The 26,079-nt window shown below is 30.6% G+C and overlaps 1 protein-coding gene across 3 annotated transcripts in view; it reads left to right on the top strand.

Moving 5' to 3' along the window:
- LOC129960930 (alpha-1A adrenergic receptor-like) overlaps positions 1-26,079 on the top strand; it is a 130,603-nt gene that overhangs the window by 10,652 nt on the left and 93,872 nt on the right. The window contains exons 2-3 of one of the 3 annotated variants that reach the window (XR_008783723.1): positions 7,634-7,785; positions 17,684-18,112. The exons of 1 other annotated variant lie outside the window; for it this stretch is intronic. The gene's annotated coding sequence lies outside the window, so the exon portion shown is untranslated. Of the gene's footprint in view, positions 1-7,633; positions 7,786-17,683; positions 18,113-26,079 lie in introns of those variants that run through there. One more of the 3 variants, XR_008783724.1, reaches the window with a different exon arrangement.

The following is a 26,079-nucleotide window of genomic DNA, read 5'->3' as shown; positions in this document are numbered from 1 at the left end:
AGATTAAATGTTTGACGATAAAATAGCATTCAGCAGTTGATGTTTATTATTCATTTTCACCAAATCAAAATTTAAAAAATCAGTAGTTTTTTCCTCGTTTCATTTTTTACATACTATACTTTTAAATTAATTGGGACAAATAAGAAAAGGATTTTTTTTCTAAAACCTTAACTCTTAACCACTGCATACATTAAGTAGAATGATAAATCTCTTTATTAGTACGAAGTATACCCTCCTTTAGCAGAAATGACTTCTTCAAGACGTCTTGGCATTGATTCCTCTAGTATAGCGCACATGCTCTTGATTTCATCATCGTGGAACAATACTTGTATAAAACTTTTTATCATTTGTTCTGTTGTGGGGCAATTCATCTTAACTAAACGATTCTTGAGAATATGCTATAAGTTCTGAATGGGATTTAGGTTGGTGAATTATCAGGCCAATCAAACGATTTTATTTTATTTTTCCGCATAAAAGTTCTTTACCAATTTCGAAGTTGTTGTTTCTTATGGAACTTGCCATGGACAAGCCCGCTGTTAGACAGCGAAGGGGCGGCTCTTGTTTTTATAGTAGCGCCATCTAGGGCCAAGAGAACGACTTAGCTGCACATACGTCACAACCCTTTTGACGGGGCGGACTTCATTCACGCATTTCATTCACTCATCCACAGATCGTAATTTAGACCTGAATCAGAGAATCAATTTCGAAGTGATACTAGGGGCCAAGTCATGTTCAAATGTTTCGTCAAAGGCTTCCATGAATGGAACAATCCCAATGCGTAATATTTCTATGCATTTGACAGAATTCATCATGCCTTTAAGAGGAACTGACCAAAAAAAAAACAAAAAAAAAAAAAACACGCAAAACATCTGTTTAGAAGGGTGTTTTACAGTCTGTTGGATATGATCTGGTCGCAGATTTCATTTTCACTTCGTCTAATGACACTTGATTTATATCCTTGTACAAATGAATGCAATTCATCATTGAAAATCACCTTCTTCCAGCCGTTAAAAGTCCATGATCAGTATAATTTGGCCCATGCTAAAAGTTTTTTCATCATTTTCTGAGTTCAAAAAAGTGTTTTCTTCTCGATTTTATTGCCTTAGGGTCAACTTCCAGAAGCCTTTTCCATACAGTTGAGATACTCGCTTCAACACCTTAATTCAATAAATTCCTTCGAAGATCTATGCTTGTCTTATTTGCTTGGATTTATTTTGCTATTTCTTATTAGAATTTCATCAATTCTTGGACTTGTTTTCCGTTCACGCCTACATTCTCTTTTTTCTTTTTGGAGGCGATGATCCGAAATCTTTAAATGTTCTTAAAATTCTTGAAACGCATGATTTTCTCTCACCAACTGCCCTAGCTGTATCTCTAACAGTCATAGAAGTGTGTTCATTAAGAGCGATTAATTTGGAACGCTCTCTCGGAGTAATATCTATCTTTGAACAAGCTAAAGTAACACGTGTTACACTCAAAGCAAAATTATAACCACAAACTACCACTCTGAAAGGCTTACAACTGAATTATAGATACACTAAAACCAGTCAAACGAATCAATTACAGTCAAAGTCGATTAGTCGCACTACCTCTAGACAGATATAACCGGTTTTAAGCTGTTCAGGACATCACTGGTAATCGCATACCAATTCATACAAGAAAAACATGTTTGTTCCAATTAATTCAAACGTGCATTGAATTTAATGTCATAAACAATGTTAAATATGTTCTTTATTTTTAGTTGTTAAATTTTTTACAATGCATAGCTGAAATAGCAAACATAAATCTTTTTATAATTGATAAAATTTGCAGCTGCCTGTATGAGTACTGGGCAACATTTTTAATCATTGTTCGGCAGTACATAATAAACTGTTGATAAGGATTTACATTAAATGAGTTTGAATTTTTAGCAACGTAACATGAAAAGTCTTTTCAAATGATTTATATGCTGAGTGACAGTAATTAAACGTTATTTATCTTCACACCAATTACAAATAATTGGAATGGTACAAAACTGTTAAAAAATTAAACATAGAAACTTATTCATATGTTATAAGTAAACATCGATAGAATTCAGTTCGTTTGTGAAATGGCTAAATATCTATATTTAATTCATTATAAATACTTCATTGATTTTAAGAGAGTATTTACCTGAAAATATTTGAATTATGAAATAATTTTCATGCATTGGTATATTTAAAGAAAAATCATATTAATAACACTTGAATTACGTGCATACAAGAATAAATGTTAACACTCATTTTATATAATATAACACATTTATGCATTCATTAATAGATACTTAGTGCATTTGAAGGTTATATGCAAGCATTTAGCTTGCAATTAGTATGTAAAAACATATTTTAAAGTAGGAAATAAAAATTTATTATGGTAGTTTGACATGCTGAAAAGGAAATAGTCAGAAAAAAACCACAGTATTTTGAAAATTAGTGTCACTTACAATGTTTTACCATTATATACATAGTTTTAAAAAACAACAGCTTAAGGTGTTGAATTCTTAACAAATGCAAATAGAACTGTAAATAATTTTCCTCTTTCCTATCTTGGTAAAATAATTTATTATAATCTTCAAATAAGGAAACCTAACATAAAGCACTGAATAACTTTAAAATTTATCACATTTATTATCAATTATATTTTTGAAGTTAATAAATTTTATTTATAAATTTATATATTTCATTTTGCCACTCTAACGGGTTTTGCAAAATCTTTTCTTGTATTGAGATGTTTCGTGGTTTTGTGGGCTTGAGTAATTTTTGATGTAAAATACTGCAGGCTGTTGTACCGATTTCACAGAATTTTTGCTGCAACGTTCATATCTTCAGAGAATGAAGTTGGGTAGAATCAAATCAGCCGAATATGCAAAGCCACCTGCAACATCGCTCAATTACCCCCCCCCCCCTTGTGAACACGATCAATGGCATGTTCTGAGGTCTATTGCACCTGCAGCAAACCGCCTGTGCATGATCATACTCTTAGTATAGAGGGTGCTGACGCTAGTAGTTTAAACACTGGATTTTTTTTTAACTAGAACGAAGGACAAAATCGGGACATGTACAGGAGCATACAGACTGTCTACCCATTTCAGATTAAATACTTTAAAAATGAATGATAAAAGTTGCACTTTATACTTAAATACAGAATTTAAATTATTATCAATACAATTTTGATCAAATGTTGTTAAGAGCGTCCAATTTACAATAGTTTCTCAAATATTGTGTGACATGTTTGCTACCATGCGATTCGTCTGTGTTACATATATGCTGCTCTCTAATAAATGGACAGCTTATGTCTAATTAGATGGACTTTTTTCTGCTAAAGTTAAGAGCAAAGAAGGGGTGTCATCTGATTCAAATACCGGGTGTAAACCGTGTCAGCAAACATTAACGCTGCTGAATGTAGAATTTGCAGTATTGTTTCCACAGTATAGATAAAATATAATGCAGTAATCGGCTTCTAAATGAAGATAGTTAGTGATTTTTTTTGTGATGAAATCGCAAATAAAATGAATACGTTTAAATAGCCGGTGTCCCGGCATAGGGGTAGCACGTCTTCCCCGTGATCTGGGCGTCACGGGTTCCAGTCCTGGTTCGGACATGGTTGTTCTTCTGTATTCTATCTGTGAGGTGTGTGAATGTGCCCCTCTGTGAAAAGGGGTAGTGCAAGCGAATGTGACGCATGAAGTAGCTAAGTCATACTCTTGGCCTTAGTTGGCGCAACTGAAAACACAAGAGTCACTCACTCGGCTTAAATCGCTGACAGATAACTGTCTGCGGGCTTGTAAAGTGCCGTAAGTCACAACACACAACATCATACTTTTAAATGAACAATTTAACAGACTATTAACAATAAACTAACAATTCTTTAAAAAAAATTCTGATCCTCTTAGTTGTTGTTAAATATTATTAATACAGCCTTGGTTATTCTCAATATATTTACAACATTGTTCAATACTACCACAATATTTTGCAATATTGAGGTGTTATTGGGATTGAGGGATTGCATACCTGGCAGTGTTTCAGGAAAGCATTTAGTGCTTTTTTATTTGTACTACAATCCACATGTTAAAAGGGCACCAAACAAACCCCCTATACTTATGTTTTAATATTTTACCTAAATTATCGCTCCTTGAATTCCTCAGATTTCATTGAGAATTGTCTGATAGTAATTTGCTTTCTCGGTATCTTTTCGTAGTTGTCTCATTGTCCTTGTTAAAGATCTCACCGCGCTAATCGCCATTTTAATCATAATATTCAAGAAAAGATGCCAAATGATATTTGATACCAATGAGATTATACCAATGATATTTGAAAAGATACCAATAATTATACCAATGAATATTCAAGATGTCCAAATGATATTACAGGAAATGTATAGTTAAAGACATTCTGCAATCAAAGTTTTCGCACTCAGATAACGTGCTCATATCCAGCCTATTATAGCCCTTTGATTCAATACTTCTTAAAAAAATTCGTTGATAGATGATGAAATGCACTCCAAACTTTTCATTGTCTTATAATGATATTTCAATCATTAAAGACTATGACCTATGGATCAAGGAAATTATTTTAAATTGAATTTGGCTTCGCTTATTACAGAAAATTTGTTATTTAATTACTTGAAGGCTGTTCCAGTCTTATTTATTCTGTGCATCATACGTGCATTGAATTATTGTTTATTTAAAATTTTAAAGTAAATAATCGAAACATGCAATAATTCGATATAAAAACTGCATATAATCCATAAACATCAAGTGTTCTATGAATTCTTAATTAAATGAATAGAACTGCATAATTTAGAAGCAGAAGGTGTGAATCTAATTAGAAAGAAAGGAAAACAACAAAAAAAATTAAGGTATTAATTTCTGAACTGTCGTATATCAGTACGATTTCTTTGATTTTACTAATGATGGATTTTAAATATTTCTTTTTCAAACGCCATTTATCTTAGGTCATTGCTTTTTTTTCATAGTGCAAAGTTTTAAATCTACTGTCTTACGAAATACTGCTGCTTTTTATGTATGTCCTGAATGAAGACCTATGAGAAAAGTTACCACTTTAAAATCACAACAAATATGCTGGATATTTTCTCGTGTTGCATACAGTCGTATGTTGACCTCTAAACTACTGCATCAAAACAAAGTTTTCCTGCTGCATAAAACCAGTGGGAGAGGTCTCCCGAATTTTTCTCACTTATTCTTCTATAAAAGTATTATCCCCTTCCTACAACATAAAATTGTGGACCTTGGGTTAGCCCGCGAATGCTTTGCATGGCATTGGCGAACAATAGTTACGGAATAGAGACCTTTCCCATGAAATTAGCAGGTCCGCGGTAGCCTGGTGATAAAGTCTCGGCTTCGGAACCGGAGGGTTTTAGGTTCGAGACCCGCTTCCACCTAAGAACCGCCATGTAAGCGGGTTTGGTGCACGTTAAACGTCCTGGCTAAATGTCCTCTCGCTGGTGTAGAGAGGGGGTGCCAGCTCAGGTGTCGTCCTCGTCATCTGAACGCGGTTCAAAATTACGAGGTCCGTACCAAAATAGCCCTAGTGTTGCTTTAAAGCGGGACGTTAATATAACTAAACAAAACAAAAACCCCATGAAACTAATATTTACCTATCGCGCGAATATATATGCTGGACGCTTACTTTCCCATCGATTGAAACCAAAATTTGCCATGGAACAACAGCTGTAAGTTGCGAGGTCATATACCGAATTTTATTAAATCATTGCGTTTAGATGCACACAAAAGTGCAGTCAGTCAACCACTTCACAAATTCAATTCAAAATTTGATAATCTATTTTTGGATTCTAAACCCGGGCACTAAACTTAATCTGTCTTGCAATTATCGAGTACACTTTTACCCGAACAGACAAACTTCCTCTGAATGGATTTCGTTCAAAATTTGATAGAAATCTGAAAAATTTGGTTTTAAAATTCATATACCAAATTTCATCCATCCAACTCAAAGTGGTTTTGCTTTATCCACGCACATACAGACAAACATAATGCCGAAAATGTATTTTTCTGAAACATGGAGATTCTTCGAAATATCGAGTTCAAATTTGTTGCTTATAATACTTTCTCACTACATCGTATGCGGGAAAGCAATAAGACAGAAATTGCTGATGATGACAGAGAAATGATATCTCTCATATATATTGTTAGATTAAATTCCATTCGCTATGTCTGATGCAAACAACTTTGCCTTACATCGGCATTCTATTGCATTCAGGGAAAGGGTTGGGTAATTGTGCTCGGAATGAGATTTGATATGATAGCGTACCTTTAGGGTTTTCATTCTTCAAATATTGAAGCGCAATAGCTAGCCAATTTCGATAAATTGTTCTCATACTTTCATCATAGCTTGCATACTAGTATTTTGTCACCCTCGTTGAACGCCCAGAGAGCGCATTCGGCAAGGGATATATTTGGCATTCTCCCCGAGGCCAGTGAATCACCTGAGAGAGTTAAAAAAAATTTCTTTGTAAATTGTCAAATTAAATTGATAATTTACAAAGAGCTTCAATTAATATGCTTCCAATTTCTTATTCAAAAATAAATGCTCATCCGCATGGTACTTGAATCATAATTATAATTTAATTTTTAAATGTTAAAATAATTATAAATATAACTTTAATAATGATAATTCCAACCTCCCTTCATAACAAAGTGTATCTGAAACCAGTTGATTCAGGAAATCCTGCTGAAGGAACGAATTTAAGAAAAAAATGAAGCTTGCCCAATTAATTTGTACAGTACTGTATCTAGAATTATTGAATAGTCTTTTTGATACGAGTAATTATAGTTAATAATTGTTACAGTTAAATATAGATTTATAATTATTTTTCTATTTAAAAATAAGTAAAGGTTTGAATTAAAATGATTTTTAATAATAATTATAATTTAAAAATAATTAATAATTTTAAATTATAATTTAATATTAAGTGAATGAGGTTTTATTTTTATATAAAAATGAATAACATATTAATAAAAATATTTAAAAATGATTATTTTAATTTGAAAAAGAAAAGTTTAAGAAACTTGGATGTTAACAAATACCTTACTAAGTGCGCTATCTCGATGCACAACAAATGAATAGTATGCAAGATATTCTGAAAGTTTGAGGGCCATTTCTCGCAATTGGCTGGCTATTGCGGTTTAATATTTGAATGAATGAGCATCCTAAAGATGTAATACCATTGCACTAAATCTCTTCCTTAACTTTTCTCCAACCCTTGCCCTTCCCCTTGTTTATCTAAATCTCTAACAAGGTTATTCATTTCTACTTGAGAAATAATGTGATATGTAATTATCATCTTTACATTCACTATCAGATGTAGAAAAGCGTGCACATGAAATCGATTCGTGACCTGTCACTGAATCAATGAAAAATTCGTTTGCAATTTTTGAAATTAGAATGTCATTACCATGAGGAACTGACATATCAGATTGTATTTTCGGGCATTGCTCTGTTTGTGTACTTATTTTTCCATTAAGAATCCTCTATAGGGGCTGGGCCATGCAAAAGTAGTAGTCTTTTACAATATTACATTGTTTTCTCTAAATCACATGTATGGTAAACTGCATTGTTATTTTCTTTTTGTCTCACAGCGTAAGAATTTCAGCATATGTGTGGGACCCGGAGTTTGCCTTGATCTCAATTTTGTATGGGATGAAGATGATATGCATTTTTCTCTAAAGGAGAAATGGAATGCCTCTGGGCTTCAAATGTCACTGTTCTGCAATTATAACAGAAATTGGAGGTAAACTTTAAATCACTTATCATGCATCACTTTTGTTTAGCAGAAACATTACAATAAGTGTTGTAAGAATAGTTTTGTTTTTATTTGTGAACTGGTCTCTTGAATTAAATCGTCCTAAGGGATTTCATATATGTCCGTTATGTCGACAAGCCGTTTTAATAGTATCGACGGTTCGTAACTTTCTTTTGACTTTCCAGTTATCCTTTTCTATTTTTCCCTCCATGTTTTCTTCTTTTTTCTATCTTCTTAATTCTATTGCTTATCATTTCCCTTCTAATTTTACTTTTCTTTTTTTCCTTTCTTAACTTTTCTCAACAGATTTCTAGCAAGCCTTTCTTCACAATTACATATGGGAAAATATATTATAACCATATTTTCACTTGCTCAATGCACAAACTCATAATTGTAAATATTGTACTGACCACCACAACAAATCATAAATCTTTACACATTATTGAAAAACATTATGATAAATCTGAGTCATTTGTAAATATAATGGGTAAATTCGTTCGACGTAAAATTCATATGACATCTAAGATTGGTCGTTAGGATGGGACGAAAAAGTCAATTTTTCGAGTGTCGCTCAAAAGTTGCAACTTTGCATGCTAATCAAAGGAGTAATATTTAAAATTTATACGTTGTTCTTCAATTCTCCTAAAGGGTCTTAAGTTTGGAAAAAGGGATAATAAACCCAACAATTAACCTTTATGTTAAAATTATACAGATTACAGTTTTGGCTTCAAATAGCATCTAAACCTTCCATTTTAGTTCCCTGTTGATCGAAAATTTACATTTAAAAGTATACGCTTAGTTCTGTATTCTCAGTTAGACTAACATTTCTAATATCCAGGAAAAATCGGTGGTTTACTTTTTAATTTAACGATAGGCCGTATTTTATTCAACAATGAGCTGTAGGATAAAATATGAACCAGAGCATAGTAATAAGTGGGATATATATAGAATATTTTTATTATTTGAAAGAAAATATTAGACATAAAAGAACCAAACAATTAGAGCATATTTGCTTAATTCGTGAGCCTATGGGACCAATCAGTCGGTCCCTGAACGCAAATAAGTTGGTACTTGTAGTGAAAGAACTAATCCAAACGAAGTAATTGGAAATTAATGATACTGATATTAAAGAAACGAAAACAGTTGGTTCTGACATTTTAGCTGCAAACCCAGCGCGAGAATATATTTCAAACAATTATACGAGTGCTTGGAGGGAAACACGGTACCAGCATCATTCAATGGAAATTTTGGCAAAAAAAAAAAAGAAAAAAAAAAAGAAAAAAAAAGGACCAATTAATTGTGAGCAAATAAGCAATTGATCAAGCAATTTCAAGCAATTCAGTTAAATGCAATCATATAAGTAAAACTGATCTTAGTAAAGGCAAGCAGTACCTTATGGATATTTCTAGAGCCTTCTAGACAGGATGATATGCCTGAAATCTGCTGTAAGAGATCCATTACGTCTCGGTTACTCCTGATAGCTGCCATGTGCAAATTGGTCTTATGGCTGCTTATTATTTTCTTCACAAGTCCTACAAACTCGACTTCATTGTGTCAACATAGACTGCTGCCATTTGGAAATATAAGTCTGAGAAATAAAGACCATAACACATTTTGAGGGTTGTTCAAGAAAAGGGATATTAAGCAGACGATATTCAGAGACATTTTGATGACATGTAACAAATTTGGATTGCAGGAATGTATTAAAAGTAAGAACCCCAAATCAGAAATCTGTAAGAAAATTTAAGATTTCCTAAAAAAAATTTGATTCCACTGGCAACAATGAGTTGATAAATTGAATACGATGTCGTCCTGTCCAATGATGAACAATTTGACAAAAGTGACTGTTCTGCAGGGTAAAATTCTGCCTGATATTAACTTTTTAAATTTTCCGCACCATATTCTAACTGTTGAAAGATATGACAAATTATCATCGCACTCCTTTGTGAAATTCAGCACTTTTTTTGTAACAAAAAGGTCGCAGAGAAGGAAACAGAGATGATTGTACTAGATTACTTTTGTTTTCAAGATATAAAAGGCCAAAATTTGATTAAACGAAGTTTGAATTTAAGACTACACACTTGACGAACTAGATATAATTTAACACTCCTTAATTGTCTTGAAGTTTTGATTGAGTTTAGGGGATTGTGGAATGCAACCACTTTCTCGGGGTGAATTTCGAATCATTTCGTAAAAAAAATGTGGATTTGGGAAAGAATTGCGAATGATGTTCTATCGTCTCAATAAAATAGAAAAAAATCCCTTTATTAACGAATTCTTCATAATGCTGATCTTTCATAATTTAAAATAAAAACGATGCCTCTCTTTGTATTGTAAAATAGTAAAAGCTACCATTTTTCTTTTAAAATGGCAGACTTTGTGTGTGAGTTAAAAATGTACACCATGATTTATGTTTATAATTTGGTTATCATTGGAGTTGTTACACTTCTATTAGTGTCCATCGATGGTAGTGCTTCATTTGTCATATATCTAATTGGAAACTCTATTAATAGACACTTTCATTTTATTAAATGATAATTCTCTAAATATTCAATAAAATAACAAGTAGTTTTGCTCAAAAATGTTATTTTTGCAGTAGAGTAATTTTTTTCTGTTACTCTTGTGCACATGAATGCTTAATAAAATTCTTTTCAAGGCAAAAAATATAAGATTATTTTTTTAATTAATATATTAGAATCTGCGGTTAATCCATTGACATCTACGTTCCGAAATGAATAATAAAATTTGTAATAGTAAATCCTTCGGATAACTCTTTCTGTGCAAATGAAGATAGCTTAAATTACAAAAAACTAAGTGTGAAATAAATCCTTTTCTGTAAGCACAAAGTACATTTCTACCTTCAAGATGTGGAGATATTTATTTGATCCTGTATTTTATTCAGTAATTGAAGTTAGAATTAATTGTATAAAATGTATTATTCCATTTTTAAATGTTATAAATAGAATAATAAATTTCAACTTGTATTTTCTTTGTAATGATTTCTAGAAACAAACTTAAAACCTGATGATGATAAACGATCGATTTAAATTATTATGGTGTCACATATTATGTCTATATAAATTATCTTTAGATATAGAAAAAAATAACTATTTTTATCTTCATATCAAGTGAAAAAAACAGACATTTATTTTCAAAAACCTTTATTTACAACAAATTGCATTACTAGTAGTCTCATATTTGAAGAAGCTAGAAATTTTCTGCTCAATATCAAATCTTTAAATTAGAATGAAAATTAGTATAAACGTTTTTAAAAAATGATGGTTATATGAAATATATTACATCTTCTGTTTTCCAATAATAGATAACAGATGGCAAATTTTATTGGTGCTTGCATATATGAATCTTGTTCCTTATGCAAAAAATATCTTTTATAATTCAGTGAAAACAAAATGGTCTAAGTGTTAACGAAAAAAGACACGAAGCTGTTTTATTCGTTACTTTAGACATTGCATATCATGAAATAACAAAATGTAATTATTTTTATTTTAAACAAAATAATTTAACACATATATTTACTGTATTTTAAAATTTGATATATAATATTTGTAAAGAACAATGTATAAATTTTCATTACAATTGAGATAAATTACTAAAATTCAAAAGAGCCCCTTAACATTCTGCACATCAGATTAACATTTTTAACTGAAACTTTTTAGTCTTTTTTTAACACAAAAATACTAATATCATTTGATTAGACACTACATTTTATAATATTTATGGCTCTAATATATTAGAATTTTACCATCACTATCACCTATACAGAATTGCACTGTTTTTGAGAAGTTACTTTAGAGTTATATGAGTACGATTAAAAATGCATATTTTATGAATAATGAATCAATAAAAAAAATAACTCAACAATTAATTTAAGCTAAATTTACGAACCATTCATAAATGTTAATGAAATATAGATTTTTAAAACAAACATTGTTAAAGTTTACACACTTTAATCATGCAAACAAAAATCGAACAATTGGTTTTATTATTTGTTGTAACTGAGAAAGCATTCTTGAACACATTATAAAATTATATAAAATATAGTTGGTATTGATATTTCTTAACTTAAAAAGCTCAGAAAACTACAAAATTTCATTATTTTATTAGAAAATGCGAAGTAGAAATTAGCTGCATCAGTTTTTAAATATCCATATTAAAGTAAACAAACCTCGTGTTCTTACTAGTTATTCCAAGGGGCGCAGAAGCATTGAAACTTCTTTTGGTGCTGGTCATTCGGTCCTGTGACCGTGAATTGAATTCACAATGGATGACTTCGAGGAAATTCATTCTCTCGACATTGGGGGAGAGAGAAAAGAAAGATCCCTCTGAAAGAAACAAAGATTAACAACAAGGGAGCAAACGTAACGAAACTTGTATCACCGACCTATTAAAGAAACTCTCGCTCTTTGGTCCCAGCGTTTTTGCATTTAAGACGCAAACATGCTTCTTTCAAAGAGACTTCAAAGAGACTAAAATTATTTGGCTCAATAGCAATCAAGTAAAGCTTTTAAAGTTTCGGATGACAAGATGCAGTTGCGAATCTTCTGGGAGAGGAAGATATCTGTTAAAGCAAATAAACATCTAAAATTATTATACAAAAATAAATTAAAAGACGTGAAATCAATTATTTATGTCATTACTTTATTAGAACAGTAATTTATATATTTTTTTTGTTTGCCAAATACTTGATGAAATACTCTGATATGTTACTCATTATTCATATCAAAATTAAAAATGCATTATGCGTGATAGCAACAATTTCTATTTCTTTTGTTGCTATTGATTTAATGGTCCAAGAATGGAGAAACTCAAGAGTATATTTTATTCCTTAAGTGTATTGATTTTTCTATTATGTAGCCACTTTTGTTTTGGAAACGTGCTGCCGTATTGATTCAAATAAGAGATCAATTGAGGTCTTTATAGATTACTCGATGTTTTTTCCATCGCATTATAGCGTTTACGATCGTTTAGTTTTCACTCAGAATTCGATGCACGAACGTTGTTCGAGCACCACAGTTAATTAGTTAATGTCCATTGATTAGTTTGTTAATTGATTATTTTTCACCGCAAACACTGCAAACAATATCATTACTGAAACATATGAACATGTTATGATACTAAACCTGATTATTTAAATATTGACCTTGTATGCATTAAAAGTAAAGACTAAAATGAATTGTGTGCTCTTTAACCCAGAATCAAATATTGACCATGCATGCATTAAAAGTAAAGACTAAAATGAATTGTGTGCTCTTTAACCCAGAATCAAATATTGAACTTGCATGCATTAAAAGTAAAGACTAAAATGAATTGTGTGCTCTTTAACCCAGAATCCTTAAGGTTATTTGACTTTAAATAACTTTTGTAATTGACAAAGCATATTAGATAATGAAAATGTGATACACCTACTTCAATAATAATAATAAAATGGAAATATGCAACCCATATAATTCCTTTTACCAGTTCATTTAAGTAATTTTTGATGAGTCGTATTTGACAGCAAAATTTAATAATTTTCGAACTGAAGATTGCACAGCAACTTTTACAGATGCTATACAAGATAATAAATAATAATTAAGCTGCTATAGATTTTTTTTATCTACAAAGGGTATTTAAACATTTTTAGAACGATTCCGATTGAAAACTTTAAAAAATGCAAATATTTTGAAAAGATTTTCGGAAATATCTTATGATTTGGAATGAGGAATATTGCCTGCGACTTTAAGTTATTCTTCTTTAAAAATTATTCATGCAAACTGGATGTAGATTGTAGAATATGTTTCTACGCTTTCCGAAGGAAAATATTCTTACTCAATAATTAAAAAAGAAAGTGAAATGCATGGTGTTAAAATTTCAAAAAGCAAAATAAGCAACATTCTTAATCGTGAAGGAAAAAAAACCGTCAATAATTTCTTCTTCAAGGAAAGAAAATTCCAGAAAAATACCTGAAAAAAGTCATGCACTGTTTCAAATATTTCTAAAGTGAAATTACAGGTTACAAGACTAATGCAATGATCATTTGCAAAGTCTTTAAAAATATCTGTATTAACAATAAATAAAATAAAGAATAAATATTTAAATCTTAGAAAGTTAAAATATATTATGTTCAGCAGCTTTTCCCAAGGCATGTAGCTCAACGCAGAACAGTTTGTTGAACCCTACATGAAAACTATTTAATAAAACATAAAGGAAAATATAGAGTGATTCTTGATGAAGCTTGAGTTTACCTGAATGACAGCAACACGAATAGGTATATTTAATTTCGAAGAAAAAAAAATGCAAAAATCTGGTTCAGTCAATGCAAATAAATTTCAGTAAGAGATTTATTATTCCTCCTGATTTATCTTACAATAGAAAATTAAAGATAAGAAGAGTATAAAAAAATGTTAAATGCAACTCAACGGACTATTAAGAGAAATTCTTACTCCCGACATTTGCAAAAGAAATTCCATTTTTTAATTTTTTTTTTATTCCAATGACTTTTAAAGACTGAAACTTCATCAAGAGAAAGCTATAAGTCTTACTTTGAAGAGAAGCACTGCATTTTTTGAAAATTGAAGACTGTTACAGGTATTGCATACATATATCTTTTCATCATATTCCTTTGAAGTCACCTTGTGTTTCACCTTTGGACTATTATGGCTTTGGTTAGTTGAAAAGAGTTCTAAGTGCAAACGTTAAAAATAGTCTTTATATTTTAGACATTAATTAAACGACTCGAGAATTGTTATAAAATTATTGAACACCCTCTATAAATTATTAAATGAATGTTTTGTTAGTTCACATTTTAAACCACTTACTTAAATTCAGAACCTTACTACTACTCAAATAGTTTATACTTGAATCCCTAGGCTCATTAAAATTTAAATTGTTAAATGCTTGATAAATAGAGAAATTTATGTTATAAATACATAATACCCAAAATATCTGTAGATTTATAACAAAAAAAAATATACAACCAGATTTAGCCATTAAAGTCATGTAGGTATAGGACAAAATAATAGGAGTGCTGGCTTCAAAAAGTGTCTGACTTCGAACGACCAATACAGCTCTGGTACATGTAGCAACAGTCTGATACCTAGTGGCTATAACAGTGGAGTATCAGACGAGCATTTGCCTATATAATAGTTGCAAAAGAAAATTGTATTTCCCGAAAAGCTCCATTTTATCCGATGTGCAAAGAGGCATGATCATAGAAGCTTGCCTCATTGGAACATCTGTGCTTAACACAGCCAAACTTTTGGGTATTTCAATGACCTCTGTATCAAGAATTGTGTGCACATTTACTTGGGAAAGGTGCTACCTAACGAAATTGAACCGTGGGCAAAAGCTGAAGTTCATCTACCGCGTAGACGAATGTTAAAGAATATAATTTTCTGAAAATAGGACTACATTTCGGTAACTAATCTCCGATATTTCTGCATACACCACAACTATTCAACGGTACCTGTATGCTGGGACTATTCAGTCAGACTGCCTTCATGGCCATCCGTAAGTTAATATCCCCGTGTAATCCTTTTGTGTTACTACAGTGGTGTTGAAACTATCAAAACTGGCTATAACAGCAATGGAAACAAATAATCTGGTATGACGAAGCATCATTTAAATCATTTCTGAGCACTGGACATGTACTCGTCAGATGAACACTGGCAGATGCACTTCATGATGACTGACTAGTTCCTACCATGAGATATGCAAGAGGCTGTATAATGGTGTCGGCCTTGATATCTTGGCATGGCATGGGGCCACTCGTAACCCTTAAGGGAGAGATCACAGCATAGAGTTATCACAATAATCTTGCAGATCTATTCCACCCTATGCTTCAGTTTCTATTTCCTGTAAAATGTCCTCAATTCCGAAGTGATGATACCACTGCGCTCGCTACTTCCAGATTTGGCTATATGAGCATAATGATGAAGTGGAGTATCTCACGTATTTTTTTTAGTCCCATGATCTCAACATATTAGTCTTTGTTGGAGGCTTAGAGAAAACTAAGTCCCTGTTCTATTTCCTCTTTCACGTATACTAGATAAGCTAAAAACCAATCAACACGAAGAATGACTACAAATTCCTTTAAAATATGTATATACTTTTAATTTATCAAACTCGCGTCGGATGCGAGTAGTAATCCGGGCATTAAATTTTGCATTCTTTTATAGGCATTCCTATTCATTTGTCCTACACATGCACAAGATCTGATGATTGTTATAGTAATAGCATTCATTATTTGAACTGAAATTTCATATGGAATCTAGTTATATCGGATTCAGTATATATGAAATCTAATTATATTGCATAAATGAATAGCAAATTAATAGTTGAACATGCTTTAGCCCTTAAAACATGCAGAAATGCTATTTTCTGATGAGGTTATTGAGTTTTAGAAGTAATGAAAATCTTCGAAACAAGTCTTATACTTTTAAAATATAAATATCACATGACTAATCTACTGCAGAAATAAAAATGACATTATACTTGAAACCTAACTACTCTTCGTAAGCTATAAAATCACTTACTAAAGTTTCATAGTTTAAGAATAAATTAGATTCTTGCTTAAAAAATTATCTAGATTTAATGATAATTTTTCTTCAGAAGGAAAATAATTCAAGGATTTGATGAAACAATGAAATAGGTTGAATTTAAATTTCAACAAGTAAAATAAATATTGCAAATTATATTTAAAATTATTTATAAAAGGTTTCAAATTAAAAAAAAAATAGTTTCATTTAAAAAAAATATTTTACAGGAAGCTATTTAGCAACTAAATTTATATTATCGTGAAGATAGTTTTTGGAATTTTAAAGTGGTTTTGAGCAATAATATTTTCAGAATGTATCATCAATAACCCTCAAAATTTTGTTTCCTTACGAATACACTTCCCTTGTAAATGCCTATTTCCATCTTTCACTGTCAGCTTTATAATATTTCTAAGGATAACACAAACATTTTACTTTAGTATTAGAAGAGATGATTGCACATTCATTCCAGCAGGCTCTTTTATCTACAAGGCATTTAAAAAAATAAACTTTATGATATTTTTTCCAAAACTTTTTAATTAAATTTAATTTAAGTGTCTTGAAAATTTTATATATTACATAAATCATTTAGAAAGGGTTTATATAAGAAATTCGAATAGTTATTTGCAATTAAATTTTCTGAGTGGATAATAATATAAGGTAAAAAAGAGAAATGTAAAACAAATATGCATTCCATTGATCTCGTATTTAAAATGTATACAAATCGCCTAACCCACCGTAAAACAATTCATTCCAATACGAATAATGATGCAAATTTCTATACACTATTCCTTTATATCCATATAAATATGCATATTGATAACTTAGAGGGGACTCTCTTTACACTTTATCAACAACTAGATTTTGTCCTTCATTTTGTTATTTGAAAATATAAATGACACCACATCTCTGATTATTTTTCACAAATTTTAGAAGACAGTATCCAATCAGTAATATGGAGTATATTTTATCCTCTTGCATACTTTAAGAAAACCTAAGGAAATTAATAGTTATAATTTTAGTTAAAATGAGCTGAGGATTATCAAGTATAATCCCTTCATAGTGAGACAGAAATATTTAAAAAGGATCTTAATGATATCTTTAAAAGGAACTTAATCTCTTTCATTGATGGGATTTCAGTTATTAGATCTCTGTAACGTAAATCTATTTGCAATTTAGCTTTTTGATACCTGGCTTGAATAGATTTTCTAGTTCTAATAATGAGAATATATTATAATTGCATTTCAAAATTAATTGATACTATTTTAATTTTTAAAACACTGGGTAATAAGAGTTTAATTAAAACATACATTTAAAGGCAATTAATTAATCCCTCGTCTTTTTGTTCCTAGGCAATAAGGGTACTTGTCCTGCCTACCCCACCCTAGCTACATCACAGCTGTGAACGGATGTGCATCGTTTCAAAAATTAATTGATGTGGATGAAAGCATCAATCATCTGGTCAACAACTGTTCTGAAAACTACTGATTCATTGATATATCAATTTTTAAAGAATGAAATGTTCTTTATGTTGTAAAGAATGGTTTGAAAAGGATAAAATAATTGAAAGTGCAAGATATGATTTTATCATATTTCAACATATTTGTGATGCTCACAGAAATGAAGTAAAATACAGGTAATAATGAAGCAAATGCTATGATGGTAGGGGTGAGAAAAAATGTTTCTCAAATAAACAGAAAGATTATACTTGCAATAGGAATGGTTGGAAAAGGTAAAAAGTTTTAAAGAAATCTTATTTTATGGGGTTCTTGATCAAAGTTCTTGTGTCAAAAAAAAAAAAAAAAAAAAAAAAAAAAAAACATAGGCTAACAACTATGGTCACCAATTCATGCATGAAAAATTCAGTTTAAGAAATACTTTTTACTAGAAGATTTTTACAGATATAATTGTATGTGGAAAACTTAGGGCCACTTCTCGTTTGTTCAAGTATGCAACTTGGCAGGAACTGAGAATGGAATGGTGATTGACTACGACTTGATTTCTTCTTATTGCAAGTCTTGTAAAAATTCAATAAGAAATGGCAACTATATCATATAGTCATAAAAAAAAGATCATCTGGGATATACAAATGAAATAAAAGTCATGGCAATTTTTCAGAAATTTCTCTCAGAACAAGGTTTATTTTATTTATCTTAAGCAGGTTGAGAATGATTCCTCCTAATTCAAAGATGTTTGTGAAAACAAACAATATGGAGTGGACACAACCATTGTGAAAGAAATGCATGGAAAGATATCTTAGGGAATAAAGAAGGAAAAGAAGAGCAGAAAACTAGCTGATGGAAAGACTGCTATTAGTGGAAAAAGCCATTTCATTGATGAACTTCCCATACATTATGAAAATGCCTTTAGGAAAAATGAGAATTTGTGTTCAGTATGAAAGATGCTTGATAGAGCTATTTGGAGGCATTGTCTTAATAACACCACATTTGTCCCAGTGGTGAAAAGTTGGGTTGAAACATACAATCATGTTAAATCTAATAACTATTTTTAAAAAAATTAATGCACATGTTCTTTTTTTAAAGTTGAAATTGATCTGAAATGGATTCTATAAAATCATTATTCGAGACATTATCAAATCATATGCTATTGAAAGATGTTTAGGAGAAATACCAAAGAGGGAATAATTCTTTAAATTGTAATCTTTGTTTCTATTCTAAATTCACCTTCTTGCAAAACATCGCGAACATTTCAGCAAATTTGGTAGCATAGTTTTCAGAAATGGTGAAAAATACATTCTGAAATAATTGGAATTGGATACAGATAAACAATTAGTTAAATATACCCACCTTCGTAACAGACAATACCTTGTATAAACTTACATTTTAAAGTTGAAAACCGTAAATCATGATATGGTACGGGCTTCAGTGCTAGGCACCATCTGCCACATGCAATGTATCATCGTGGTTGAAGGAGATCATGTGGAAAATTTGTGAAACACAATAAAATGTTTTCTGTTTCTTCCCTGCCCTTGTTGGTTTTTTGCTTTGTTCTTCTTTGATTATGTAGCGCTGGCGATTTTCGTACTACTGATACCGTTCGAACGCTTTCTATTGTTTATTGGAGAACACATTCCAATAAAAAAAAATTTGGTATTGCCCATTGAAAATGTGTCTCTGTAACCGTAAGTGTTGTTTTTCATATGATTCTTGAGAGCATATCTCAAAATACCTTGAACAAAAATTTTATTTCGTTTCTGTGAACGGTATGATAGTACGATGTCATATATCGGGATAGGTTTTTTTTTAATAATCATCCAGTATATAATTATTTTAAGTACGGATAGTTATTGTATTAAATTAATGGTAAAATCTAATGAAGGAATTCTTTTCTTTAGCAAATCAATAAAGATCCTTTGCCTCTCATTTTGTTTCAAATCTGTTATCACATCATTTTATTAGTCAAAAATAAATGTTTTAATTCTGTTTCAAGATGTTAAAACATATTCAGTGACATTCCTAAATAGAAATGCAACAGTTTTTGCTATTTTGTTTCTTGCTGTTGGGAAGTAATCCCATAGTAGCAATTATTAGCCTAATACCAGTTTGAAATTTTTTTTATCCTTCGTCAAGTCTATTACCATAACATTTAATATTAAAATAATATCATATGCACTTTTATTTTTAAATTCTTCTTTTAGAGGGTTTTAATAGCACTCTGTTTTATGCCTTAATTTAAATGTTAAATACGTTATTATGTCATTAGTAACAAATTTGATTGAAGGAAACAGCCTTGATATTATCTGGTAACTAGAGTTAAATAAAGTTATATTTTGCTGTCTTTGACACCTACAGAAAGTCAAAAGAAAGTTGTTATAGAAGGAGGTATTTAAAGAGATAAAGAACGAATCAGTTGGATTGCTACTTGAAAAGTTTGCAACCGCATTAAAAAAATCTGTCTTCCATTTTAATCTGCAATACGTAGCATAATTAAAAATAATTTAGAATGAAAAAGAAACTTTAGCAGATTGACTTTTCCAAAGATTATGCATGCAGTTCAACAAGGAAGTGTTAACTTTTTACTATGGTCAATATACAAATCAGGCTACTCTTCAAACAAATATCCTAAGTGCTGACGGGGAAATTGAATTTGTATTTTTTGAATTATTTGGCCACAGTCCTGCAGCAACGTCACAGGAGTTTTAATATTATATTTGACATACACTATATAATTAAATGCATCTACACACCTTTATGCTTTGCTTATTCTACAGGCGCGTAAATTTCCAATTTGATGTGGGACCACCTTTTGTTGCAATGATATTTATTCTCTTATGACGCCTGCTTGTTTTTGGAATATTTCTACAGAAATGTCATGTCAATCTTCTAAAACAAGAGTCGTAAAGACGGATGCGTTTCGTTGTGGTCTAGGCTGAATTCGATGTGTCGAAGAATTAGGCTAGTCTATTCAGAATTTGGATCTCAGTTCCATAGAACACGTGTGGACAGCTTTCCTTGTAACGCAAAGCAATCTTTGCAGCAAAAGATGGTTCTATTTTACATTGAAAATTTAATCAAACTACAAAATTTTTCAAATGCTTTTATTTACATTGTATATATAAAGTTACAGAATATTATATCTTCGGTGCGAGTTACGTACATACCGCTGTTTCGTATGCTTAATTTATTGAAATTTAATCAATAAACTGGAGTATTTAGCATATTTTGTAATTTTATATAATACAATATAACTTATCTGAATTAAAAAAATATCAATTAGTGGAAATTTCCTCATATTTCAGCTTCTCTTGAGAGTAATTGAAAATCAGTCAACTGCAATGCCTGGATCTAAAAGGCACTGACATTTTTATATTATTGTCCTATATATTTTGCTCCGAAATTATGAGAGAAGAAACATGCTATTTTTCACACATGAAGAATATTTATTTCTAATTTACAATAATGACTACTTTAAATTTTAATGTAGTGTTATTCTATTATATGGTCAAATACCCTGCAAAAAATATGTAGAAAGAGTTATTTTGAGAGAGAATCTAAAAATTAAAATAAAATCTTTCATATTTCCCCAAATGAGAGGGGTTTTTAAGAGTGTGCTTGCATGGTAAATCCGTGAAAATCATCTATGAAAGTTGTCTGTAAAACGAAGTTAGCTCACATCATTTTCTTCTGCAATAATTTTTAGCAGTTTCTCTAAATTTTACTGGATATTCAGTGAAAAAACATACACGTTTTTCATGGAGGAGTTCAAAGATAGTTTGTACAGTTTCTCTGGAAAAGTTCCATTGGGGTTTCCTCGCACAGGTTCGGATCTTGTCGACTAAATAATATGTAACATATTTTGGTTTAAGTAGAATGCAGGTTGAACAAGCAGTGAAGAGAATTTGTATTTCTAATTTCGTTTTCTTCTATTACGAGTGGCAGGCATGATTTTAACAAGAAGGTGCAGCGTGGCACAAAAAGCAGAAGGCAAAAAGGGACGAACAAATGATCACTAGTCTTATATAACATAGGATTTCTGGCCAGGCGCCAATTGAATACACGTGTGACCTTTGACACCTTTTAAAGGGTAACGGGAAGTATCACTTTCATTTGAAACGTAGTTCTGATGGCGCATTAATTTTACAGAGGAATTAAATTATACCGAAAGTGGAATTGGATCACGAAATAAGAGAATATTTTTAGAATGAAGTTACTATGGGTTAAATTAAGATAAAATCTTGGAAATTAAGTTAATTGAAATAGAATTAAAGTATCATTACATATATATGCACGAGTTGTTTTGATGACACAATGTATTTTTCATAAAGATAAGCAATTTCTTTTTCTTTGCCAACCCTTCTGTAATGTTGTGTGAAGGTATTCAGTTTTGTCGTTGTGTGGCGCAACTACAAATTTTTGGGAAATTTTGCAATATTTCACACTGTAACCGAATTTCTCTTTATGATATCGCGACAAGCACAATCAGATGTCTGTGAAAAGACACAGACGCCGGATTGCAGTGTCTTTTTCTATTGTATTAAATGAAATGTTATCTAAACGAATAACTTCGAAAATATATCGATGCATATTAGGCTGTGTATACTTAAACTAGAAGAGAAAATATGAAATCAATTCTGACCTCACAAATCCCTCCTAATGATATTTCACAATGTCCTAATTATGTTTTGAAATGCCAATTGATTTTAGTTTTCTGACATAAAATCCAGTCATGGAAGGTTGACAAATATAATACCGAATATTTTTATTCGTTTTTGTTAATATACACATCGCATCAAAAACATTTTCCCGATATTAGAGGGCACGAATTTAAATTCAAAGTAGCGGTCTTCAGATTCTTCATCTTAACTGTGTTGAATAATTATTTTGTAATAATCCATCTATTAATATTCGTTAACCCTTAGTATATAACATCATTTTAAACTTTTTTTCTTTTTTTAGACAATAATCAAAAAATGAAAAATATGATAAAACTGGCGAAATGTTTAGGGCCTGCTTGCTGAAGGGTAAATATTCACTGTAAATAATCAGTGTAAATTATTAATTTTCTTTCTTTTATATAAAATTTGAAGTGTTTGATAGAAAACTTTTAAGTAATAACTACTTTAATTCTTTATAATTTGTGCTTTGTGTTATGTTTGCTTACTTTTTAAAATAAAATGCCATCAGGATTTTTGTTGGTTTTTCTTTCTTTTTGGTACCTTCATATCTGGATTCTTTGTTGTGCTTTTTTAAAAACTATGATTAAATTAAGTGTTCATATCATAAAAAGGACTGCCAGAAATTTTAAAAACTACAGTCGATTCTCTGAGCAATGCATACGGATTTCAAATTCTTTACATTTAAACAAAAAGTACTTAATCTGTCTGAGACTAATTTAAGTCGGTTTTCTCATTTTCATTGCTATTTGATGTCATTCACTAAATAAGGAATAAATTTAATAAAAACAATTAAAAGCCATTTTAGGAGTTTAATGAAAATGTTAAATTTTTATTTAAATTATTTTTTACTATTTAGTTTTCAGTTTATAATTCACTATTACAAATATTATGAATTCTTGAAATCGAAAGTTCCTTAAATTCTCTATCAGGTGGAACCACTGGTATGGAATCAAAAGTTGATTTATATATAGAGTCATTAACAATTAAGATATGAAAATAATATATTCACATTGAGAATACTCAAGTTCACAAATTTTCAAAACGTTAACGCGTTAAGAAGCGTGAAAAATCAATTATAAAATTTTATCTTAACAAACTGGAAACAAGTGCAATGGAATAAAAGTGTATAAAAGCAAGTAATCCTTTAAAATCTTCATGAATAAATCATTAGAATGTAATGCTTAAGTTAGGACATTTAATTCTTACTATTTAAAAACAGCAATAATGATTTCATTACATTCCTTATTCAAACGAGGTTTAAAAGGTATCATTTTGTTATCTTTTTAATTTATGATGAAACTCTTTTGCTCTAGGAATGGAATATCGATCAAGAATCATCTCGCCCGACATAATTTCAATGACAAACATAAATACAAATTCTTTCATAGTTGCTTCCGGTTGTTTTTGATATAACTTCTGTATAAATAAGTTGTTACAATAACTAATTTTACATCATGTTTCTTTCATGTAGGGGAAAAAAATCAAGAATTATGAGTAGCAATTTCGAAACGTTTTAGAGAAAATTTAAAATTCTCTTTAATTGTGTATTACTGGAAATAGCGGTAATATCCATCTGAACTGCGTTTCCTAATATTTGTAAAGAAGCTTTCTTTTATAATGTGAGCAATATGGGTGGAATATTCTTGTGGGATCTCAAATCAAGGTTTAGCTATAGGATGTGTTGAGAATTATAAGCAGTGCATTTTGTCTTCTCTTTATTGCGAAAATTAATTGAAATTTAAATAGGTAAAAGTTTATAACGGGAGTGCTGCGTTAATTTGATTTTCAATCATGCAAAAATGAGTGATAGTCTTTTCGCGAACATGTTTGTTTACCACATACAGGAGTTTTTAACTGCTCTTAAGAAGTTTGGCATTTCGATGGAAAATGTTAGCACTAAATCGGAAATAAAATTTAGGATAAAAATTTATGTCTTTCAAGATTGACACTGAATAAATAAATGAACCGGTATTGCATTTTCTTTTTCAGAACACTTAAATAAGAAATATTTTATTCCAAATTTTCAATTTTATCCAATTATTACTATAACTGTGTGTTGGAGTTCGACTTTAGAACTCCTATAATTAATTTTAACAACCATAATCGTTAAAATATCAATTCTTTCAACTAACTAAATTTCACAACGACGAATTTCAGTACTTTCGGTTCCTTTATACAAAATAAAGAACTCAAATACTTTTTAAAGACATTTAGGCCAAATTGCAAATTAAAATTATCTTTTTATTGGGCGATCCGAAATCCAGCTTCTAATTGGGAAAGGAAATTAATTAGTTGATTAATTGGAATTCATTAGTTAAAAGGGAAAGTATTTCGCCATTCATCTTGTGAAAGTCATTTCTGTTTTGTTTCCCTTTCACATTCATTGGCACTGGTAACTAGAAGCTCATTTTCGTGTATTCTTTATTTTTACTCGATGAAAAGTGACTAAATGATGTTTAACTTTGTCTTCATAAATAAACACCACTGATCATTTAGTTTGTAAATTACAACTTGAAAGGAATATTGTCTATGAAAATGTGATTCTGTCGATTTGTAGTTCTGCTTTCGGATCATTTAAGAGAAAAAAAAAAAACTATTCCCAATAAAAAAAAAATGTGATTCTATAATAACGACTTGAAAAGGAAAAGAAACCGAGTTACCGTGTTCTATAGAAAATTTAAAAGATATAGAGGATATTAGAGAATCTAAGGAGCTGATCCAAGCTGCTAGCCTTATTTATAGAAGAGAACGAGGAGGATTAAAAAGATTAATTAACCGGACTAAGAGAAAGGCATGGGAGACTTTCGGTTCCAATTACATTGAAAAATTCGTCTTAATTTTAAAATTGCGTTTCAGAAATTAAACAGAAAAGTAAATATCAATATAAACATTCTAGGGATCAGCTCACCTTCAATCCAAGATAGAGTTATTCATGACGAATAATTTTTTTTGATTAAAAATGTTAATCTCCCATCTATGAGTAAATTTTCTTTCCAGTCTCTTAAAAAGGTTGCAGTAAAAGAAATTGAAAATATCATTTATAATTTAAAGGTCGGAAAAGCCCACGGTTCGGATCGCATCGACTATAGTATGTGTGCTGCAATTTTTAAACAAGATAATGCTTTTTTGATTAAAAATGTTAATCTCCCATCTATAATTTTTCTTTCGAGCCTCTGAAAAAGGTTGTGGTAAAAGAAATTGAAAATATCCTTTATAAGTTAAAGGTCGGAAAAGCCCACGGTTCGGATTGCATCGACTATAGTATGTGGGCTGCAATTTTTAAACAAGATAGTGCTTTTTTTCCCTTGAAATTATAGATATTTACTTTAGATACTCTCATTTTCCTAAAATTCTTAGAAATGCTAATGTCGTCTTCTTGCTTAAGACGAGAAGAGACCCTTCTTAGTGTCAGTCTTACCGGCTTATCAGTTTACTGCCAACCATTGGCAAAATTATTGAAAGACTTTTTGTTTCGCAATTTAAAAAAATATATATTAATAGTAATAATTTGATTCACAGGTACCAATTTGGCTTCCGCAAATTATCGAACTGCTAGGTGGCCGTGGATTCTCTAATAAATAAAATCAAGTTCCTCCTATCAGGAAGTCATGT

This window comes from Argiope bruennichi, chromosome X2 (genome assembly GCF_947563725.1).
Source record: "Argiope bruennichi chromosome X2, qqArgBrue1.1, whole genome shotgun sequence".
In the NCBI taxonomy this organism is placed as follows: Eukaryota; Metazoa; Arthropoda; class Arachnida; order Araneae; family Araneidae; genus Argiope; species Argiope bruennichi.
The sequence above is the reverse complement of the archived record's forward strand: the minus strand, read 5'-3'. Positions and strand labels throughout refer to the sequence as shown.